Here is a 21,425-nt window from a genome sequence, read left to right as displayed (position 1 = left end):
AATTTTAGGATTCATTGTTTTATTTCCATGAAGAATGTTATTGGGATTCTGATTGGGATTGCATTGAATCTGCAGACTGCTTTGGGTAGTATGGACATTTTAACTATGTTTATTCTTCCAATCCATGCACATAGAATCTCTTTCCCTCTATGTCATTATCTGTTTCTTTCAGTAATGTCTTATAGTTTTTATTGTATAAGTTCTTCACCTCCTTAGTTAAATTTATTCCTAGGTACTTTATTCCCTTTGTTGCAGTTGTAAATGGAATTGTATTCTTGAGTTCTCTTTCTGTAAGTTCGTTATTAGAGTACAGAAATGCAACTAATTTTTGTAAGTTGATTTTGTACCCCACAACTTTACTGTAGCTGTTAATTATTTCTAATAGTTTTCCAATGGATTCTTTAGTGTTTTCTATATATAAGATCATGTCATCTGCAAACAATGAGAGTTTCACTTCTTCACTCCCTATTTGGATTCATTTTATTTCTTTCTCTTGCCTAATGGTTCTGGCCAAGACCTCCAGTATTGTGTTGAATAGGAGTGGTGATGATGGGCATCCTAGTCTTGTTCCTGTTCTCAGAGGGATGGCGTTCAGTTTTTCCCCATTGAGTACGATGTTGGCTGTGGGTTTGTCATATATGGCCTTTTTTATGTTGAGGTAATTTCCTTCTATCCCCATTTTGTTAAGAGTTTTTATCATAAATGGCTGTTGGATCTTGTCAAATGCTTGCTCTGCATCTATTGAGATGATCATGTGGTTTTTATTCCTCATTTTGTTGATGTGGTGCATCACGTTGATTTGCAGACCATCCTTGTGTCCCTGGCATAAATCCCACTTGATCATGGTGTATGATCTTTTTGATGTATTGCTGTATTCAGGTTGCCAATATTTTCTTGAGGATTTTTGCATCTATGTTCATCAGCAATATTGGCCTGTAGTTTTCCCTTTTTGTGCTGTCCTTGTTAGGCTTTGGTTTCAGGGTGATATTGGCCTCATAGAATGTGTTAGGAAGTGTTCCATCTTCCTTAATTTTTTGGAATAGGGTGAGAAGGATAGGTATTAAATCCTCTCTGAAAGTTTGGTAGAATTCCTCAGGGAAGCCATCTGGTCCTGGGCTTTTATTCTTTGGGATGCTTTTGACTACTGTTTCAATCTCTTTCCTTGTGATTGGTCTATTCAGATTCTCTACTTCTTCTTGATTCAGCTTTGGGAGGTTGTAAGAATCTAAGAATTTATCCATTTCCTCTAGATTGTCCATTTATTGGCATGTAGTTTTTCATAGTATTCTCTTATAATCCATTGTATTTCTGTGGTATCCATTGTTATTTCTCCTCTTTCATTTCTAATTTTATTTATCTGAGCTTTCTCTCTCTTTTTTTTTTTTTTTTTGTAAGTCTGTCTAGGGGTTTGTCACTTTAATTTACCTTCTCAAGGAGCCAGCTCTTTGTCTCATTGATCCTTTCTACTGCCTTTTTTGTTTCAATAACATTTATTTCTGCTGTGATTTTTATTTCTCTCCTTCTGCTGACTTTGGGCTTTGTTTGTTCTTCTTTTCCTAATTCAATTAGGTGTAGTTTGAGATTGCTTATTTGGGATTTTTCTTGTTTGTTAAGGTGAGCCTGTGTTGCAATGAATTTCCCTCTCAATACAGCTTTTGCTGTATCCCATATGAGTTGATATGGTACGTTATCAATTTCACCTGTCTCCAGATTTTTTTTATTTCTCCTTTAATTTCTTCAATGATCCATTGCTTGTTCAATAGCATGTTTTTTAGTCTCCACATCTTTGTCCCTTTCTCAGTTTTTATCTTGTAATTAATTTCTAGCTTTATAGCATTGTGATTGGAAAAGATACTTGTTATTATTTCAAGCTTCTTAAATTTATTGAGGCTTGCCTTGTTTCCCAACATATGGTCTATCCTTGAGAATGCTCCAGGCACACTTGAGAAGAATGTGTAGTCTGCTGTTTTTGGATGGAGTGTTCTATATATGTCTATTAAGTCTAACTGGTTTAGCTTTTCATTTAATTCCACTGTTTCCATGTCAATTTTCTGTCTGGATGATCTATCCATTGATGTGAGTGGAGTGTTGAGGTCCCCTACTATTATTGTGTTATTATTACTATCTTATCTTGAAGTCTACTTTGTCTGATATAAGTATTGCAACACGTGCTTTCTTTTGTTTGCCATTAGCTTGGAGTATCATCTTCCATCCTTTCACTCTGAGCCTGTGTTTGTCATTGGAGCTGAGATATGTTTCCTGGAGGCAGCATATTGTTGGATCTTGTTCTTTAATCCATCTCGCCACTCCATGTGTTTTTATTGGAGAATTCAATCCATTTATGTTTAGGGTGATTATCGATATATGAGGGCTTAATGCTGCCATTCTATCACTCATTTTCTGGTTCTCCTGCATTTCCTTTGTTGCTTGTCCTGTGTATTTTGGTCTACCAGTCAAGTTATGTAGTTTTTTATGTTGTGTTTCTTTGTTTTCTCCTTGTTTATTTGTGTTTCTGTTCTGCTTTTTTGTTTACTGTTTACTATGAGGTTTGTATTCAAAATCTCCTGGATAAGATAGTCCCTTTTCTGATGACCTCTTCTTTCCTTAGGCTAAACCGATTCAGTCCCTTTCCTCTTCCCCCCCCCAAGTTGTTTTTCTCACATCTTATTCCATCTTGTGTTATAGGCTTCTGGTTAAAAATGCCAAGATTATCTTTGTTTTTGGTGTTTTCCTTCCCTTTGTCTTTAATGCTATACTTGAGTATTTGCTATCCTGCTCTGATTCTGTCTACCTATTTATCTCCCTACTCCATGCTTTGTAACCTCTTTCTCCATTTTTTTTTTTCAGGTATGAGGGCCTTCTTGAGAATCCTTCTTGAGAATTTCTTGTGGGGGGGGGATCTCTTGGCTGCAAACTCCCTTAGCTTATGTTTGTTTGGGAAAGATTTTATTTCTCCATCATATCTGAAGGATATTTTCACTGGATAGAGTATTCTTGGCTGAAAGTTTTTGTCCTTCAAAGATTTGAATATGTCATTCCAATCTCTCCTAGCCTGCAAGGTTTCTACAGAGAAATCCACTGAAAGCCTGACAGGGGTTCCTTTGTAGGTTATTTTCTTCTGTCTTGCTGCCCTTAGTATTCTTTCTTTGTCATTCACTTTTGCCAGTTTCACTACTATATGCCTTGCAGTTGGTCTTTTTACATTGACATATTTAGGAGATCTGATAGCCTTTTCCACATGGATTTCTATCTCCTTCCCTAGATTTGGGAAGTTATCTGCTATTATTTCTTTGAACAAGCTTTCTGCTCCATTCTCCTTCTCTTCTCCTTCTTGGATACCTATAAATTCTTATGTTGCATTTCCTAATTGAGTTGGCTATTTCTTGGAGACTTTCTTCATTTCTTTTTAGTCTTAGTTCTCTCTCCTCCTCTATCTGGAGCATTTCAACATGTCTGTCTTCGATTATGCTGATACGCTCCTCTATGATGTCCGCTCGAGCATTCAGGGAATCCATACTTTGTTTTATTTCTTCCATTATGTCTTTCATGTCTAATATTTCTGATTGATTCTTCTTTATATTTTCAATCTCTTTTGTAAAGTAGCTCCTGAACTCATTACATTGTTTCACTACATTCTCTTTTAACTCATTGAGTTTTTTGACGATAGCTAGTTTGAATTCTTTGTCATTTATATCACATATTTCTGTGTCCTCAGGACTGATTTCTGGGTACTTGTCATTTTCTCTCTGGTCTGGAGATCTAATATAATGCGTGATATTGCTATAGGGAGTGGCTCTGTTTTTTCACATCCTGGTGTTATTTTGTCACGGTTATTGTCTATCACCACTGGGTGGGGGTCAAGGGCCACATATTCTGAGCCCTCTGCCTTCAGCTGAGATCCCTGGCGCTGGAGCCACACTGGGCTGGTGGGGGAAGGGGTGCTTTCTCCTGCATACTCTCAGGGTTTTCTAGCTCTGCTCTCACTATGTGCTCTCCTGCGATTTTGGCTTGATAAGGTCACTCCCCATGAAAGCTTTCACCCCAGAAGAGGGCTTCCCTTTAGGCTGCAAAGGCGCTAGGGGATCCTTGATGTTCCCATCAATGAACGTTCCATCCTCTGTTCCTTCCCTCTCAGAGGCCACCTGTGGTCCCAGATCACAGTCTTTAGGGGAGGGAGTGAAGTTTTCTCTTACCCCTTTCCACCACTTCCAAGGGGGGCTCCAGCCTCTGCACCCTCTGTCATATGGTTGTATGGGTGTCTCCAACATTTTTGTGTTGTGTTAGGATGTCCTCTCTTGGAGTATGAATGTCCTTTTCGTTGTATGTTGGAGGGGAGAGATTACTGGAAGAACTTCCTCCACCATCATGCTGATGCCACTCCTCAAAGTACCTGGACTTTATTTTTTTAATTTTTTCTTCAGCTTTACTGAGGTATAGCTGATATACAAAGAACTGCACTTTTTTAATGTATATAATTTGATGAGTTTAGACTTATGCAAACACCCGTGATATCATTCACACAATCAAGGTAATAGACATATCCAACACCTCCCAGAGTTTCCTTTTGTCCCTTTGTTGGTTTTTGTGGTTAAAAAAAACTTAACATGAGATTTACCTCCTTAACAACTTTGAAGTGCACAATCCCATATGGTTAATTATGGGTACTATGTTTTACAGCAGATCTCTAGAACTTATTCATCTAGCATAACTGAAACTTTATACCCACTGAACAACAACTCCCCATTTCTCCCTCCCTCCATCCCTGGCAACCACTATTGTATTCTTGCTTCTATGAGTTTGACTTTCTTTTTTACCTCATTTAAGTGGAATCTTGCAGTATTTGTCCTTCTGTAACTGACTTATTTCACTTGAACAGACATTTCTCCAAAGAAGACATACAAATGGCTAAGAAGTACATGAAAAGATGCTCAACATCAATAATTATCGTGGAAATGTGAATCCAAACTGCAGTGAGCTATCACCTCACTCTTGTTAAGATGGCAATTATCAAAAACAAAACAAAATAATAGACAAGCATTAGTGAGGATGTGGAGAAATTGGAACCCTTCCATGCTGTTGGTGGGAATGTAAATGGTGGAGAACTATGGACAACAGTATAGAGGTTTCTCAAAAAGTTAAACATAGAACTGCCATATGATCCAGCAATCCCACTCCTGGTTAATATCTAAAAGAATTGAAATCAGAACCTTGATGAGATATCTGTACTCCATGTTCATTGCAGCATTATTTACAACAACCAAGATAAGGAAACAAATCAAGTGTCCATCACAGATGAATGGATAAAGAAAAAGTATAGACATACAAGTAAAGAAAAGTAAAGAAAAAGTGTAGACATACAATGGAATATTATTTACCCTTAAAAAGGAAGGAATCCTAGCCTTAATAGGAAGGAAACATGGATGGACCTGGAGGACATTATGCTAATTGAATGAGTGGACTTAAACCTTTGCTGATTAAAAGTGGCAACTGGCTAACAATTTATTCTGAAAATCAGTTTGTACTTTCAACTGACATCTTTTTTCTTTTGATACATTCTCTGAAAGATTTCTGATACTATTTTCTTTTAGATCCATCACTGGTGTATAGAAAATGACTAATTGTTTTGGGAAAGAGTTTCTCTGAACAGTTGGTCTGTCGATGCTAAGGATAATGCCTACGGATTTCTTTCATCAGAATAAATTATCTTACAATTTTATGATAGGATAATTGTGCACAATTGCCACCAAATATTGAGTGTTTACAATGCTTAGTAGAGAACACAGCTCCAACAAAGGTTTTCCAGATAAAGTATTTCTTATCCAGTTACTGACTGTTAAATTGTGTGAGCATTAGTTGTCTCTTTTTCCATAACCTTTTGAGTAGAGTTTTTGGCTTCATTTACCTGTGAATGAAACATGGTTACCATATATTTACAGAAGGGCCCTTTTAAAGCCAGTTATGAAGTTCTCACCATGTTGGTTCCTTAACACAACAACCAGTCCACATATATATATGTATGGTTTATTATAAGGAATTGGCTCATGTGATTATGGAAGCTGAGAAGTCCCACAGTCTGCCATCTGGAAGCTGGAGAACCATGAAAGCTGGTGTGGAACTGGAGAGCTGATGGTATATGTGCTAGTCCAAGGGCAGGAAAAGACTGATGGTCAGCTAATGCAATCAGGCTAAGACAGAGAATTCTCTCTTCCTCCCCCTTTTTGTTCTGTTCATGCCGTCAATGGATTGGATGATGCCCACCCACTTTGGGGAGGGCCATCTGCTTTACCTAGTTTACCAATTCACATGCTAATCTCATTTGGAAACACACTCACAGACACACCCAGAAATAATGTTTAACTAGCTAACTGGGTGCTCCATGGCCCAGTCAAACTGACATGTAAAATTAACCATTACATGTATCTTTAGGGTTTATATCACATTCTCTCCAGCAAGAACTCTGATGCTTTCCCTCCAAATTTTTATCAGCATCTCTGGCTTCTACCTACTAGATGCCAGTAGCCACCCTCCAACCCCCTCCTCACTTCTCAATCATGACAGCCAAAAATGCCTGCAGACATTGCCAAGGATCTGCTAGGGGCACAGTCTCCCCCTACTTGAGCACCGTTGGCCTAGCTCAACCCCATTCCATAGGAATGTCTCCCTTTAGAGTCTTCCAATATTTCTTACCACTGAGTTCCTTGAAGTGAATTAAGTGCTCTTCAGTCAATCTTTAATTATCAAAATGAAAAACACACCAATAACTGTGGATTATTCCATAGGAATAATGACAGAGTTAAACTTCTTTCTGTTCCTCTCACATAATTTCCAGGTCTTTGTAAAGGAAATCAGATGTTATTGTCTAGATTAGTGGTTCCCAAATTTGTACGCACATTAGAATCTTCCGATGATTTTTAAAAACTCCTAAGACCAGGTGACACCCCGGAAAATAAAAGCAGACTCTCTGAGGGTGACACATAGGTATCACTAACTTTTGGCATTCCCCAGGTAATTCCAATGTGCAGGTGCATTTGGAAACTGCCAGTCTAGATTTTTGCTAAATTGGGGGACTAATGTATTATAGTTAATTAGCATCACATTTGTTGTAATCCTGAATGTACTTCTTACAAAATTCCCATATCATCTTGGGTACATAATGTCATCTAACTCTGTTTTTTTTCTCTATGTATTTGGGCTATAATATACAACTCCTATGATGACTTCTGTGAATCCCAAGATACAGTGAGTAGCATCTAAAAGGTATATAATCAACAGTAGTTACTACAATAATTATTTTTCCCACTTAATCCTCTTCAAAAATTACATTGAGTCCATTCTTTCAATTACAATCACATTTTCAACAATTGTCTAGAAAGCTGAACCAATAATTCAATCAGTGGCTCATCATTAGGAACAATTTTCTATTCATTATTCTAATCTCTATCTTGGTAAATTGGAATATATTTTGAAGCAATTTTTTTTTTTTTCAGAAAAGCTATGTGTATGATATATACTGTGCATATACCATTGTGTGCCTGAGAATATCCTTCTGTTGCCTTCACACTTGGGGAAAATCTTGTTGGGTGGAATTCTTAGGTCACCAGTACTAACTAGCCCCTCAGCATGCATGGCTTTCACTTGCTCTTTCACCATTTGGTGTTCCAGAGAAGCTTGAGACCAGCCCAGTCTACCTTCTTTTCTGTGTTACCTGCTTTGTTTTCCAGGGTAGTTATAGATGTTATTTCACTTTTATTTAAATTATGATGGCACAGCATGTCTCAGTTTGGTTCTATTTTTATTAACTTTGCCTGAAACCCCAGTGAACCCATTCAAACTGGAATCATGTTGTTTTCTCACTTTAGTAAAGTTTTCTTTTGTCACAAACCTTGGCTATTATTTCTGCCCCACTTGCTTTCAAATCATCTTCAAAAACACTAATTATAAGTTGATTCTTTTCTTTGTCATTTATAATTTTAATCTCTTTCCATTTAAATCTATTTTTCTACATTCTGGGAAAATGTCCCATGTTTTTACATGCCAGAAAATTGATTATTTTTTCGTGTCAGCTCCATTCCTTAATAACTTCAATGCAAATTTAAATTTAGTCATTGAGCTTGGGGTTTCTGGTTTTTTCTTCTTTTTAAAGTCATATCTGTGTTCATCTTATCCTGTGTCTTCTTATACTCCATGAATGCCTTTATATTTGCAATACTGAAAGAATAAAATGAACCCCCAAATTATCATTTCAAAATAATCCCAATTCCTCAAAAAGCTGATTGTGTACCAGGAAGATCTAGAACATTATCCAAAATGATAAAATTATAAAATGATAAAAATTTCTCTTTAGGAAAAAAATCACTTACCTTTTAAATGTTTCTCTTTTCAAAGTTAAGGTACAGGTAAACCTAGAGATTTCTGTATCTTACATGTACTTCTCTGAAATGTATTTCCTTGCTATGAACCACTTACACTTCTATAGATAACTCACACAAAATTAGAAAAACATTTTGAAGGACTATATTTGTCTCTGCCTTGAAATAGGTTTGTATCTCACACCCGATTAACCCATGCTGTGAGGAAGAGAAAGCAGAAGGTTGAGTTGGAGACGGGATCATACCTAAGCAAAACCTGCCAAAGGCTCAACACCTCTCAGTGTCCGAATCTTCCCTGTAGAAGGTGAGTGTTCAATCCATAATTGTACATTGGGTCAGTACACCCAGTGTAACCCTTCAGGTATTGAGCTCCTTCTTCCAAGCAGCCTACGAGCCTCGAGGGATGGAGTGATTAGGAATAAGGCTTGCCTGAGGAAGGATGGTGGTAGATGGAGGCTTGTGGGTGAAGAATATGGAAGATTTTGCATATGACTGTGAGAGATGGTAATGTGATTATCTAAATGGAATTTAAAGAACACACAAGTCCTATAGCAAAAGGGATGAATCATGGGGGACAGAGACTAGGTCATAGAAATAATACTTTTTCAGGAAAATAGATAACTTCCATTTTGTGATTGCTGGATACTTTGCACCCATTGTTTTGCTTAATTGTCCTAACACTTTTATGCAGGGGATAGGAAGGGAGTAAGTGTTCAGAGTCCGGGTTTGGGAAGACAGACCTGACTATAACCATCCAAGCAGTATTCCTGACAAGTCACTTAACCAACCTGTACCTCCATTTCTTCATTTGCAGATGGGGGCAACATGAGTGCCTACAACACGTGGTTGTCATACAGGTGGAAAGAATTCATGCATTTTAAGCATTTAACACACGGCCCAGCAGTCAGAAAAGACTGTGAGTTTTGTTAAATAAAATCATTCCGATTGCATCAATTTGGAAATTTCAGTTGGGGGAATGTGGTTAAGGAATGTGTGCAGTTTTATAAATCAAGGTCATAGAAGAACCATAAGTGTTCTGGATCTTGAGGTAGGAGATGGGAACAGACAAAGAATAAAATTTGCTTGGGGAGAAAAGAAATAGCTGGATTTAGAGAAGAGCCATCTGAAGCCTGGCTGGTATTCCTTCCAAAAAGTATAGTTTCTCCTCCACTCTCCCTCTCTTTAACCTTGGCTCAAAAATCCCAGAAAAGCTTGACTTTTGCTTTAATCATGGAGGACAGAATAAGGGAGTGAATGATGTGTTGCCTAAATAGGTCCACATTCCACAGCCCTTCACAGTCCTCACAAGGTGGTTTAAATTTGGAAACCATAAGGTTTCATGAGACCACCTGTTTCCCACCTTCAGCAGGAAATATAGTTTAATCTTGCTTTCTTTAAGAAAATTAGCATGCTTATGTTTGTCACACTTAAAGTGGCATATGGGGCTGCAGATGCTAATGAGCCATCATGATTTCACCTGGTCACTAGATGAGCGAGAACAAAATCACCTCCTGACAACAGGCTAGAAAGCAGACAGTGTAAATTGGCACTTTCTTTTCCAGTCCCCCTGCCCTAGCGTATTTGAAAGGCTCAGACCCACATCTTATTTCTTTTGTGGTTTTTATATGATTTTGAACCAAAATAGGCAGCTAATGCAAACGTAATACACTGTGAAGACACTTGGCCACAGAGACAGAGGTGAGCTAAGCAGAGATCCAGCATCATTTCTCAGATCTATACAGATGCAGGCCTCATGTTTGTTTTTTTCCCTCCAGAGGTACCACTCCCTTGCTGGAGGATTTTCCTTTGAAGGAAAGCTGTGAGGATGAAGGGGTGAGAGACAGGTCATTGTATCCCCGTGGGCAGTTCATGCATCTAAAGATTTGCTGCTTATTGGGGTGAGAGGGCTTTGGAATCATGTCAAAACAAAGTATATCTCCTGTTGGTTTGAAACAATTATGTTTCCAAGCTCCTCTGTGCAGTCAAATAACAAAGCCAAGTGCCACTGCTTTTCGGCTCTACCAACACTGTTCTGATTCTAGACCATCTGGGGGATGGCACTTACCTGGTGCTTGTCGGGGAAGGCTCGACAAAGTGGCCATGCCTGAGTGGGAGACCCCTGACAAAAAGCACTTCTGAGTATAGCAGACCTTTTCAATGCAGACATTCTGCTTGGCTTTTCATGCATGTCCACTGGTGAATCTTCGCAGTTACCCTGTGAGGTGGACATTAACACATCCATTTTACAAAGGAGAACACCGGGCCTGAGTGATTGAGTCGATCGCCACAGCGATAAGAGGTGGGACCAAGAATAAAACCAAGTCTGTCTGATGTGAAAACTTACACTCTTATATTTCAACACATAGCTGGCCTCAGTAGGCAGGAAAGGAAAGGAGTGAGAGAGCCGGAGCATGGGGTCCAGCTCTGGTTTTCTCTGCTCTGTTAGGTGCATGATGTGCTGTCCTGGAGGTGTGCCTTGCTGCATGGTGGCACATGCTACTGGGCTAAACGGAGTAGGAATCAACTTCTCACCTCATCTCAGGACCATAAGCTAAGGGAATGGACATGCTTTGTTTCTCCTAGAAATGGGCATTGCCATGGATTTCAAATCAAGATGGAGACATTTTAGGCAGTGTCTTTCTTTATGTTAGATGAATAAGCAATATAATGGTTAATGTTTTTGTTCTTTTATGGTGAATTCCTTTGACTGTGTAAAGTGCTTCAAAGGCAGGGACTTGGGGGCAATAACGTTTATTTGAAGGACAAGGCAGATAACTGGATTAGGAATTGTACCTGTCATTCTTCAAAGGGTACCATTGGTTAAGCCAAGATTGACTAGCATTTTTTCAGTTCCAAATTCAAATGAGTCTGGACTGACCGGCACTATTAGGGCATGGTCAGTGAATGGCCGTCCTGTTGAGCTGATGGTTTTGGTGCTAACTCCTGTATCTGTGCCTTTGGTTACACATGAATCTTTCTCCCTTGCAACATCACACATCTTCACAAACCATTCCAGCATTGTCCCCCTCTAAGTCATTTCACCTGAGTAATATTGTGTGGAATGGTGGTAATTTTTGTCACTCTGTCAAAGTGATAAAAACAGCATAGGTGCATTTTCCCTCTGAAGGGCAAGGTTTGTGCATGATAATATTATTTTTCTCATTTTCCCTTTTGAGTATCATGAGTTACAGATTTGTGTGTTATTCAGCTGTACTAACAGCTAGAAGAGGCTCTCAACGTGCATGGTAGGCATGGATTTCCCTAAGAAATGCCCTTGGTTTTTTTTTTTTTTAAAGCATTTCATCCTTGTCATTCTCTTGTGACCGCACTTATCCAACTAATGTATTGGTATGTTCATAAATAGGATGTGATAGCAGAATGGTGAAAGAACATTTGCTGGTTTTGAGCCTCATAAATGGAGAAATGAACCTACTTAATCCTTTTCCAGTCTTCCTCTGGTCTTTCCTTCTATGGTGCAGTTGTTTTATTTATTAACTGAATGTGTGATGTTGTATTTTCTATGAAAAATTAAATACTATGGTATATTTATAGAATAGTATATTTCTAAGTATTTTATCTCAACAGTAGAGTCCTCAGTTAAGTTTTTAACATAGGGCTGTAATACTCAGCTCAAGAGCAACTGTACAAGAAACAATAAGAGAATAAAAAAATGCATCTGAGTAAGAGCATTGCACAAAACGTGCAATGACCTGAACTGTTGCCTGGCACCGGAGCGCGCACGTTCCGCAGACAGACACTTCACGTGCTGCGGCTGGGAAACCGGACCCTTCCTGTCACTGGGAGAGGAGGTCAAATAAAGAAATTGCTCTCAGACACAGCAGAACAGATTACAAAACGAAATATCTATATCTGCAGCGGCCTTTTGAATCCGGGATCAAAAGGAGGGCTTGTCTGTTCTTTCCCAAGTTTTACTTGCCTACATTATCAGGGGTAGCTGCAAGCTAGATAGCACCCGCCTGCTATCAGCAGCAGTGAGAACTGGAAAAAACACCCAATAGACTTCCTTCCCAATAAAAGAAGATTTTATCATTGTAGGAAACCGCACTTTAATTCTGCTCGTGTAGACAATTATTTTTGAAGGGGTAAATAGTTTTGAATAATTGATGTCATTTGAATTTTTCCTCCAACTTCTTTTGTTTAATTATCAAAAGCCACCCTGGGTAAAGGTAAAATAAATCAGTACATAGATGAATATTAAAAAAATATTAAAGGAGAGGGTGAAGTTCCAACAGAATTGAAAGAAGAAACATTGGACGTGAATATTCTTGTTTCAGAAAAGGACCGACTCAGTTTCACAGAGTCATGGGGGCACCTTCCATTATTTGGCAGGAGTTAACCTCCTCGCGTCTCCCTGACTTAGCGTGCAACAGCCCTGATCCCCTGCTGCTTGGAGGTCCTGCTTGGTCTCTGTTCCAAGGACATGATTTCCTTCTTTGGGAGTTTGGCTTATCATTCTTCAGTTTTCACCTTTTGTGTTTTCTCTCTCAGTCCATGTTAAAAGCAAAAAAGAGATCTCAAAGTGTGAGTTTAAAATTTCATCTAGAGGGGCTGGCCCCGTGGCCGAGTGGTTAAGTTTGCACGCTCTTCTTCGGGGACCCAGGGCTTTGTTGGTTTGGATCCTGCACGCGGACATGGCACCACTCATCAGGCCACGCTGAGGCGGTGTCCCACATGCCACAACTAGGACTCACAACTAAAATATACAACTATGAACTGGGGGAATTTGGGGAGAAAAAGCAGAAAAAAAAAAAAAAGATTGGCAATGGTTGTTAGCTCAGGTGCCAATCTTAAAAAAAAAAAAATTTTACTAAAAGAAAAAAATTTCGTCTAGAATAGGAGGTGCTATGGACTGAATTGTGCACCCCCAAAATTCATAGTTTGGAGCTCTAACCCCCAGTGTGATGGTATTTGAAGATGGGGCCATTGGGGCGTGATAAGGTTTAGATGAGGTCATGAGGATGAGCCTTCATGATGGGATTAATGTCCTTATAAGAAGAGGAACAGATGCCAGAGCTTCCTCTCTCCACCACACAAGGACACAGCAAGAAGGCAGCAGTCTGCAAGCCAGGAAGAGGGCCCTCACCAGAACTCAGCTGCCATGGACTGAATATTTCTGTCCCTCCAAAATTCCTATGTTAAATCCTGATTCCCAGTGTGATTGTATTTGAAGGTGTGGCCTGTGGGAGGTGATTAGGGCATGAGGGTGGGGCCCTCTTGACTGCATTTAGTGCCCTTATGAAAGAGACCTCCCAGAGCTCCCTCTTCCCTTCTGCCATGTGAGGACACAGCAACAAGACTGCCATCTGTGAACCAGGAACCAGACTCTCACCATACACTGAATCTGCTGACACGTTGTTCTTGGACTTCCCAGCCTCTAGAATCATGAGAAATAAATTGCTGTAGTTTATAAGCCACCCAGTCTATGCTATATTGTTGTAGCAGCCTGAATTGTCTAAGACTTCAGCCGTGCTGGCACCCTGATCTCGGACTTCCAGCCTCCAGAACTGTGAGAAAACAAGTTTCTATTGTTGAGTCTAGGATATTTGGTGAAGACAGAAAGCAACAAGAGACACGATCCCTCCACCAAATAAGCCAGATAACTGCATCTGAGTGAGCCAGTGTAGGCTGGATCAGAGGACTTGATATCAATATGTATAAATGCATGTTTGTGCCTATAATAACATGTAAATTTAATTGAAATATTTGATGGTCCATATTTTGCTGAATACATTACCAGAATCAGATTTCTAATCTAGAATCATTCCTTGACCTTTTAACCTGTATATGCCAGAGTTCTAATATCTTCAAATTGAGGATAATGCATAATAAGGATAACATTTCCTAATACATATTATCACCTTAGAAGCTTCTGGAACAAGGCAGGCTGTAGATATATCAATGATTTAGATGGAAAATAGATGGATAGGTCGCCAAAAATATAGCGCTAGTCCCTTATTAGCAAGTGAGTCAATCTTATGAGGAAAATGAAAAGCTTTTGAAGGACAAAGCTAAACCTTTCCATTAATTACATCCAAAATATAAGAACTAGATGAAAAAATAAAGTCACTGAAAACCTAGAAGTATAAAAAACAGCTACTTTTATGTCATCAATGGGACTCATCTTTTCTGTATGAGACAATATCACCTATTTAAATCTTCAGCTATTTTTGTGGTTGCTTCATCTGTGCAGGTACTATATTTAAGGCAGACGTGTGATGGAGGAAATAACGCCTACTCCAGTGGATTAATTTAGGAGATTCACTTGAAAAATAGCCTTACCTTCCTCTAAATTAAGAAATATTTACTCTCGCTCTGCAGATGTCGAATGAGAAAAGGAATGATAGGGCTCTTGGTTTCAAGAGAAATGTCTCTTTGTAGTGTTATAAATTGTGCCCTGCAAATTAAAATTCTACAAGCAAAAGTTTCCTTTCATTGTGGGAAAATAGACATTGCTAATATAATGCTTTTCTTCCCCATTTTTAGGGTTTCTGCATAAACTTAAAAGGAGTTAAAAATAGCCAAATATGACTCAGTTAACAACAACAAAAAAGTAGAAAACAGCATAAATCAGTCAACTGATTAAGAAAAATCTACCTACTAAAGTTGCTGTAAAGAATAAAAATCCTTGTTTTTGCAGAACTATGCTACCCTATTTCAGTCTGTTTATATCACATAGTGGCCCCAAATATAATTTTTAGATAAGCGTAAGTTCTAAGTGGACATTTTCCTTTGTGTTATTATATCCCTCCGGATGGATGACAATGACTTCACAAACTTTAGAGTTTCATTAAACTGCAAATGTTTAATTCAAGAACCGTGCACTAAAAAAAAGTCAGCTCACACACAAATGCACAACATCAACATATTTTTCATTCAGATCTATATGTCTGGGGATGCAAGCATTAACAAAGTCCAGTCCTTACCTCAGTGGAAGAGGGAGAGCAAAGGATGGAGGTACGGTTGGGGTGAGTGTTATGAGTTTTAAAATAGAAATCTCTGCCCAAAGAAGGGAGTTTTCGTTTCTACCAGAATTGTTGGGACAGGACAAGATAATGTGCAAGTGTCCCTCTGCCCTCAAGTAGCTTATATAAATCAGGACATGCAAACAACTAACTCTACTAGGCGGAATGAAATGCACCATGGAAGTTTGAAAAAACCCCACAAAACCATTATTGTGCTAAATAAGAAGAGATTCATTGCACAAGGGTGGGCCATGAAGATGGGGTGCAAGGCAGCAGGCGATGTGAGGAGAGTGGCCTTCGAACCCAGCCTGGAAAGAAGAGATAGTCAAGTGGCAAGGAACGGTCTGAAATCACATTAACAGTTAAGCCAATTGTTATGCTATGTGCTTTTATTCTAATTTGTAAGACTTGTCTCTTTTACATTAGTTATTTCAGTCATCTCAATTGGTTAAAGTTTAGCCTGATGGAAGCATTATGATGGGAAAGGGAGGGCAATGAGGCAGAGGGGATTCGGCGGGGAATGTGCACTGGAGGCAGGAAGCTCAGGCATGGCATCTCAGATCAGGACAGGGATAGTGCAGGACTTGTCTTCCAGCACCCTGGACTCTGAGGAGCGCTCCAGGAATGTGGCTGGAAAAAGAGCAAACTAATGGAGACAGGGTGAATGCCAGAGGCAAGGCAGCTACTTCCTCATTTCGCTTGGATTTTACCCAAGCCCGCCTTTCTGCTAAGCTCTGTGTTCCCAAATCTGGTCACTGCTCTCCTTCTCCATTGATATTCGTTTTGTGGGATGGGCAGGACAGAGAGATAAGGGAGATGCAGAGCCCTCTGAAGTTAGGGGACTCGGGGCTAACAAGTGGGATATGCTCGGAGCATCAAACCAAGAGCACTTATGTGCATGAGATAGAAGCTGCGCTTGGGGGACCTGGGGACACGCATCGTTGCAAATGTGATCTGGTAAAAGCAGGACTCAGACTCAAAACGTCCTTTTGAAAACATTTCTTTCAAAACCCCAGGTGCAGAGTGCATTTTCCCATATAGGATACACTAAATAAGACATAGCAAGCAGAGCCGTGAGCTCAGTACGCAGTGTGATATTTCCCAAAGCCTTTCTTTACCCAGATATTTTCAACTCAATGTTATTAAAAGAATAAAAAAAGAAACAAAAAACTTTCTGTCCTTATTGCTTAAACTTCCCTGATATGCTTGAGCATTGTATAGGTGGAAAAGAAAATGCTTTCAGGATGAAAATTAAAAATGAATGACTTTTAGATTTGAAGCATACAAGCCAAAAGAAAAAAATAGGTTTTACATTTTCTCCCTCAAATATATTTATAGTCTGAAGCTTTTTCTCTGAAAGTAGACAGGGTTTTAAAATAAATCTTACCATATACTTTTGAAATGTACTTGCACATGGGATTTTCATCGTATGAAGAAATAGAGGATGGAAGTGAAATAATAGAAAACAAAATGGATGCTCACAATTGGAATGTGCTGAGGCAATTAGAAGAGGGTGGAAAATCACACTGGTTAATTATTTAAGAGTGGAGAAGAAATATCCATTTCCTGTAGAGAGATGGCATTGCATACTAGCTACAAAGGCAAGTGAATAAACAGGTTCCAGGAAAACTTATTGACTGCTTGCTTCAGTTTACGAATTAAAGAGAAATTGAATGCATTTTAATGAATGTAACTGTGCACACGCAGAGAGAGAGCGTATTATTTGTAGCTTGCACACACCACTAGAGATAGGCAATTTCATAGGAGTAAAATCTATAATTTGGAATTGGTTCAACAATTACCGTGACTAGCACACTGCTGATTCTTGATGAATGGGGTTTATGTCAAGTGGTAATTTAGAATTTAAAAATTAGGAGTCCGTGTTTACCTTGATGAATGTTTATTGATACTGACAAGTGATAGGCACAATATAAAGCACACAAAAAAAGAATCCATCACTCTGCTCTCCAGCTCTTCGCACTGAAAGGTAAATATCCGCCTCACTCCATGTCCCCAAGTAGCCAGAACTGGCAGAAAGCAAAAGCATAAAATGCAGGAGAAAAGTGTATTCTATCTTTTTTTTAAGTTTCTCTCTTACATTACTGCTCACACCAATCTTAGAAGCCTCAGGTCCTCCTAAAGCCCACGTAGGGTTTTAACTTTTCCCTAATGGCTGCTTCTCCAGGCTCTGGACATACGCTTCACCCATTTACCCATCGCTATTTCCTTTTACCTCAGTCTCACCTCCCCAAAACCTACCCACGAAGCGGAAGCACTATTTCAAGGCAATCAGATAACCTGATTTGGTACTAAGTCCTAAGCCCTTGGTTCTCAGCCCTGGCTGCGCACCAGAATAATCCGGCAGCTTTCAGAAATTCTAGTGTCTCTCCAGACCAATTAAATCAGAATCTGGCAAGAATCTTCTTTAAATTCCCCTGCTGGTTTCACTGTGCCGCAAACAATTCTGGTCTAAGAGCTGGCCATTGGCTCATTCTATCAGCATTTCAGGGGTATTTACGCGTATACTAGGGCATTCAAAAAGAAAAAATAATGTCTTACCACAGCAGTTCCTTAGAAGAAAACTCTCTTGAAATGTATTAAGAGGTATTGAGTGAGTCCAGAAAAGCAGGGTTCTGCAGTCCAACAAATTTGTGAATTGACACATATTATGTCACCCTCTCAAAGATGGAACTGAGTATGACAAATGCTCTAGGAAGTCATGCTTTAAAATCATACAAACAAAACAACTACAGAAAAAATAAAGCCCTTTTAAATTTGTTTAATCCAAGACTCCCAAATTTATTTGCTCATTAAACAATTATTTTTCAAAGCATCAAAATTAGCATCCTGTGAAAACGAGACTCTGTGACTGATCCGTTGGGAAAAGGCTGTTTAATGCCACTGGATTCCTCTTCAATGGTAGAACTTAGACCCCAACACAAGCTCGTGAGGCAGAAATCTAGGAGTGAATTCAAGGCCTTTCTTCAGGCATTCCTCGCTTCCTTGATAGAAAGTCCTGGATCCTTCCCTCTGTAAGGTCAGCTAGGAACTCAGGGACAGGTCTTTCTTGACCCAGGAAATACCCTTCCCCTATTCTTTCACTGAGATTCATTTTACTTTACTTCTATGACAAATTTAGATATCAAACTTCAGAGCTGGAAGGACCCTAGGACATTATGTAGAATAAAGTTCTAAAATTCCTGCTGAGGGACTGTGTCTGGCCACTGAACATCAACAGTCCTCAGCTCCATCATCTTTAAAATGGGGAAGATGGAAATACTGCCCTTGCAGCATATTTGTGACATGCAGATGAAATATATTTTCAAAGACCTTGTGAAATGGCTGGTCCATGGAACACACTCAGCTAGTGACACAGTCACTATTACCATATCCAAGAGGCAAGAATACAGTGGGGCAACACTGTGTAGAGACTTTACAGAAAGGGCTGAAAGGGAAGAAATGCACAGAACTTAGATCTTCCCACATAAGAGCTGCAACCGATGTGTGACATCATCCTTAGCAGGCTTCACATTGTAAGTGATAGATAGAGAAGGAGAAAGGGAAGAAGCAGGGTGGACTATCTGCTGAGAGGTTTGACAGACTCTCTTGTCCATTTGCTTTGAGGAGTCCTAGGGGCACAGAAACTGAGAAGTGTCCTTGGAATATACAGAACAGTGAGGAAGGAAGGGGAACTGAAATTTTTTTAAGACAATTTTTTAGAGCAGTTTTAGGTCTACAACAAAATTGAGGAGAAGGTGTAGAGCTTTCCCATATACTCCTCACCCCTACACATGCACCGCCTCCCCATTAGCAACATCACTCACCAGAACAGTATATTTGTTACCAACGTTGAACCTACATGGACACATCATCATCACTCAAAGTCCATAGTTTACATTAGGCTTCCCTCTTGGAGTTATGCATTCTATGGGTTTAGACAAACGTATAATGACATATGTCCACCGTTACAGTATCATACAGAGTATCTTTGCCACCCCCAAAATCCTCTCTGCTCCACCTATTCATCCCCGACCCCATCCCTGGCAACTATTGATCTTTTTACTGTCTCCATAGTTTTGCCTTTGTTGAATGTCTTATGGTTGGAATCATACAGTATGTAGCCTTCTCAGATTGGCCTCTTTCACTTAGTAATAAGCATTTAGGGTTCCTCCATGAATACTGATTCTTAAAAGTAATGGATGGGTCAAAAGGAAGGTGTGATGAAAATAATTTAGACTGGAATGAACTGGTGGAGGATTTCAAAATTAAATGTCATTTATTATGAAGATTAGTTGACAATTTTGAAGGAGGAAAATGAGTTGGTCACAGCAAGAAAAGAGTTTATTGATGCTAAAATTTTTAACTATTACCTTGGAAAATGTGCACCATAATATATGGCCTCAAAAGTTTACATCAGCTCCTTCTAATTTGCATCTGTCATACTGGAGAGTTTCCTGAATGTCAGAAAGCGTGGTGTAGGTAGAGGAAAATCAGCTGTTAATCCACGTTCCACACCTGATTAAAAGCCCCTTCTGTAAATACCAGATTAAGCTGCACTCATTAATTGAGAATTCATAAAGATTTAGACATCACCTAGCAAAATGTTATCTTTGCAAAGCAAAGCTCTCCTTCATATATTGTGGAAGTTCTTAAAGTAGTAAACATGTATATACTTTCAAATTGTGATATAATTTAGACTATTCTTTCCACTTAGGTGAAGTAGTGAGGTTTATGGATTTTTCTATTTCAATGTACAATTTACAGTTCTCACATTTTCAAAATAGACTCTATATTTTATTCACTACATCTTAATTACTCATATAAATTTTGAAGCAATCATTTGTATATATGATTGTAATGGGTAAAAATATTCCGTATACCTAATTCTTAAAGGTAGAGATGTTTGTCTTTTTTTCTTATAACGGAAAGGGCCTAATTTTAAGGGCTCGTGAATCTATATAAAATCAGAACCATTACCTGGCCTGTCTGTTGCTATGGCTACATACTCATGTGATCTGTAGATCTGACATAATTCAGGTATCTGCAGAGCAATATCATTGCAAAGACATTAGAGAAAATTTAAGCAGTTCAGGGAACCAGGAAAAATAATTTACAAAAAATATTTTAAAAGAAAAAGGACACTCAAGGAAAGAATAAAATTTCTTACTTTATTTTGTAATGTATTTTCTACTTTTATTATTAAATATTCACATATCCTTTTATATATTTCTTTCTCTCCTAGGAATCTGTTTTTTCCATTTAATACTTAAAGAGCACACACAAACTGAACAGAAAAAAGGTAAAGATTTTTAGCTATGGAATATTGCATAAAAATAACGTAAGACGTTTCCAGAGATTAAAACAGTTAATTGGTTTTGTTTTCACATCATAAATTGCAAGAGCTATGTTTTGTGTAAAGAGATTTTCTGGCACCAAACCTCTATTAAATTTTATTGAGTGACCTTTGATGAAATAATAGAGCTATGTTGCTTTGTAAACATTAACTTTCTGAGTTAACAGTTGGGTTTGTAATCCAAAGGTACAAATGAAATTTAAAATAAAACAATGATTAGGCATTACTATTTTAAATAAGGCAAGTCTGTTAGTATTCATGCCTGGCTAGCTGTTTGAGAGATTGGTAGTAGACTGATAGACATACAAACCATGTACAGATATTAATTGCATAATTAATTAATTTCACTCGACATGATTTTCACCTGAATCTATTATCTCCAAAATGTGTGTTCACCTTCTAGTATCACAGGAAATCATGCTTCTTAATTGCCATATTAAAGTGACTGGTAAATAGTGATTTTTTTGTAGGAATGTTATATTGGACAAGCCTGTTGAAATAATTAAAAGAATGTAGGATTGCCAATGAAATATTACAGCAGAAAGCAAACAGACCTGGAGAGAAAAGAAATATATGATGGTGAAGATGGAGAACACTGAACAAAGATAAGAGCGATTGGAAATAAAAGATGAAATACTGTGAACTTATTCAGATAGAAGCCCCGGATGTGAGTCATCACGCCATAGTCAACTTGAAGAAAGCTGGTGTGGGAAATAGGAG

At 38.6% G+C, this 21,425-nt stretch overlaps 1 protein-coding gene across 14 annotated transcripts in view; it reads left to right on the top strand.

Annotated features, from left to right (window-relative positions):
* Window positions 1–21,425, top strand: part of PNPLA4 (patatin like phospholipase domain containing 4) — a 134,034-nt gene that overhangs the window by 99,147 nt on the left and 13,462 nt on the right. For 6 of the 14 annotated variants that reach the window (XR_011536094.1, XR_011536097.1, XR_011536096.1 and 3 more), the window contains 2 exons: window positions 8,539–8,673; window positions 20,595–20,651. The gene's annotated coding sequence lies outside the window, so the exon portion shown is untranslated. Of the gene's footprint in view, window positions 1–6,031; window positions 7,258–8,538; window positions 8,674–9,183; window positions 13,145–20,594; window positions 20,652–21,175; window positions 21,373–21,425 lie in introns of those variants that run through there. The other 8 variants (XR_011536084.1, XR_011536085.1, XR_011536098.1 and 5 more) reach the window with 6 other exon arrangements.

This window comes from Equus przewalskii, chromosome X (genome assembly GCF_037783145.1).
Source record: "Equus przewalskii isolate Varuska chromosome X, EquPr2, whole genome shotgun sequence".
Lineage (NCBI taxonomy): Eukaryota > Metazoa > Chordata > Mammalia > Perissodactyla > Equidae > Equus > Equus przewalskii.
This window is presented reverse-complemented; position numbering and strand designations above follow the sequence as displayed.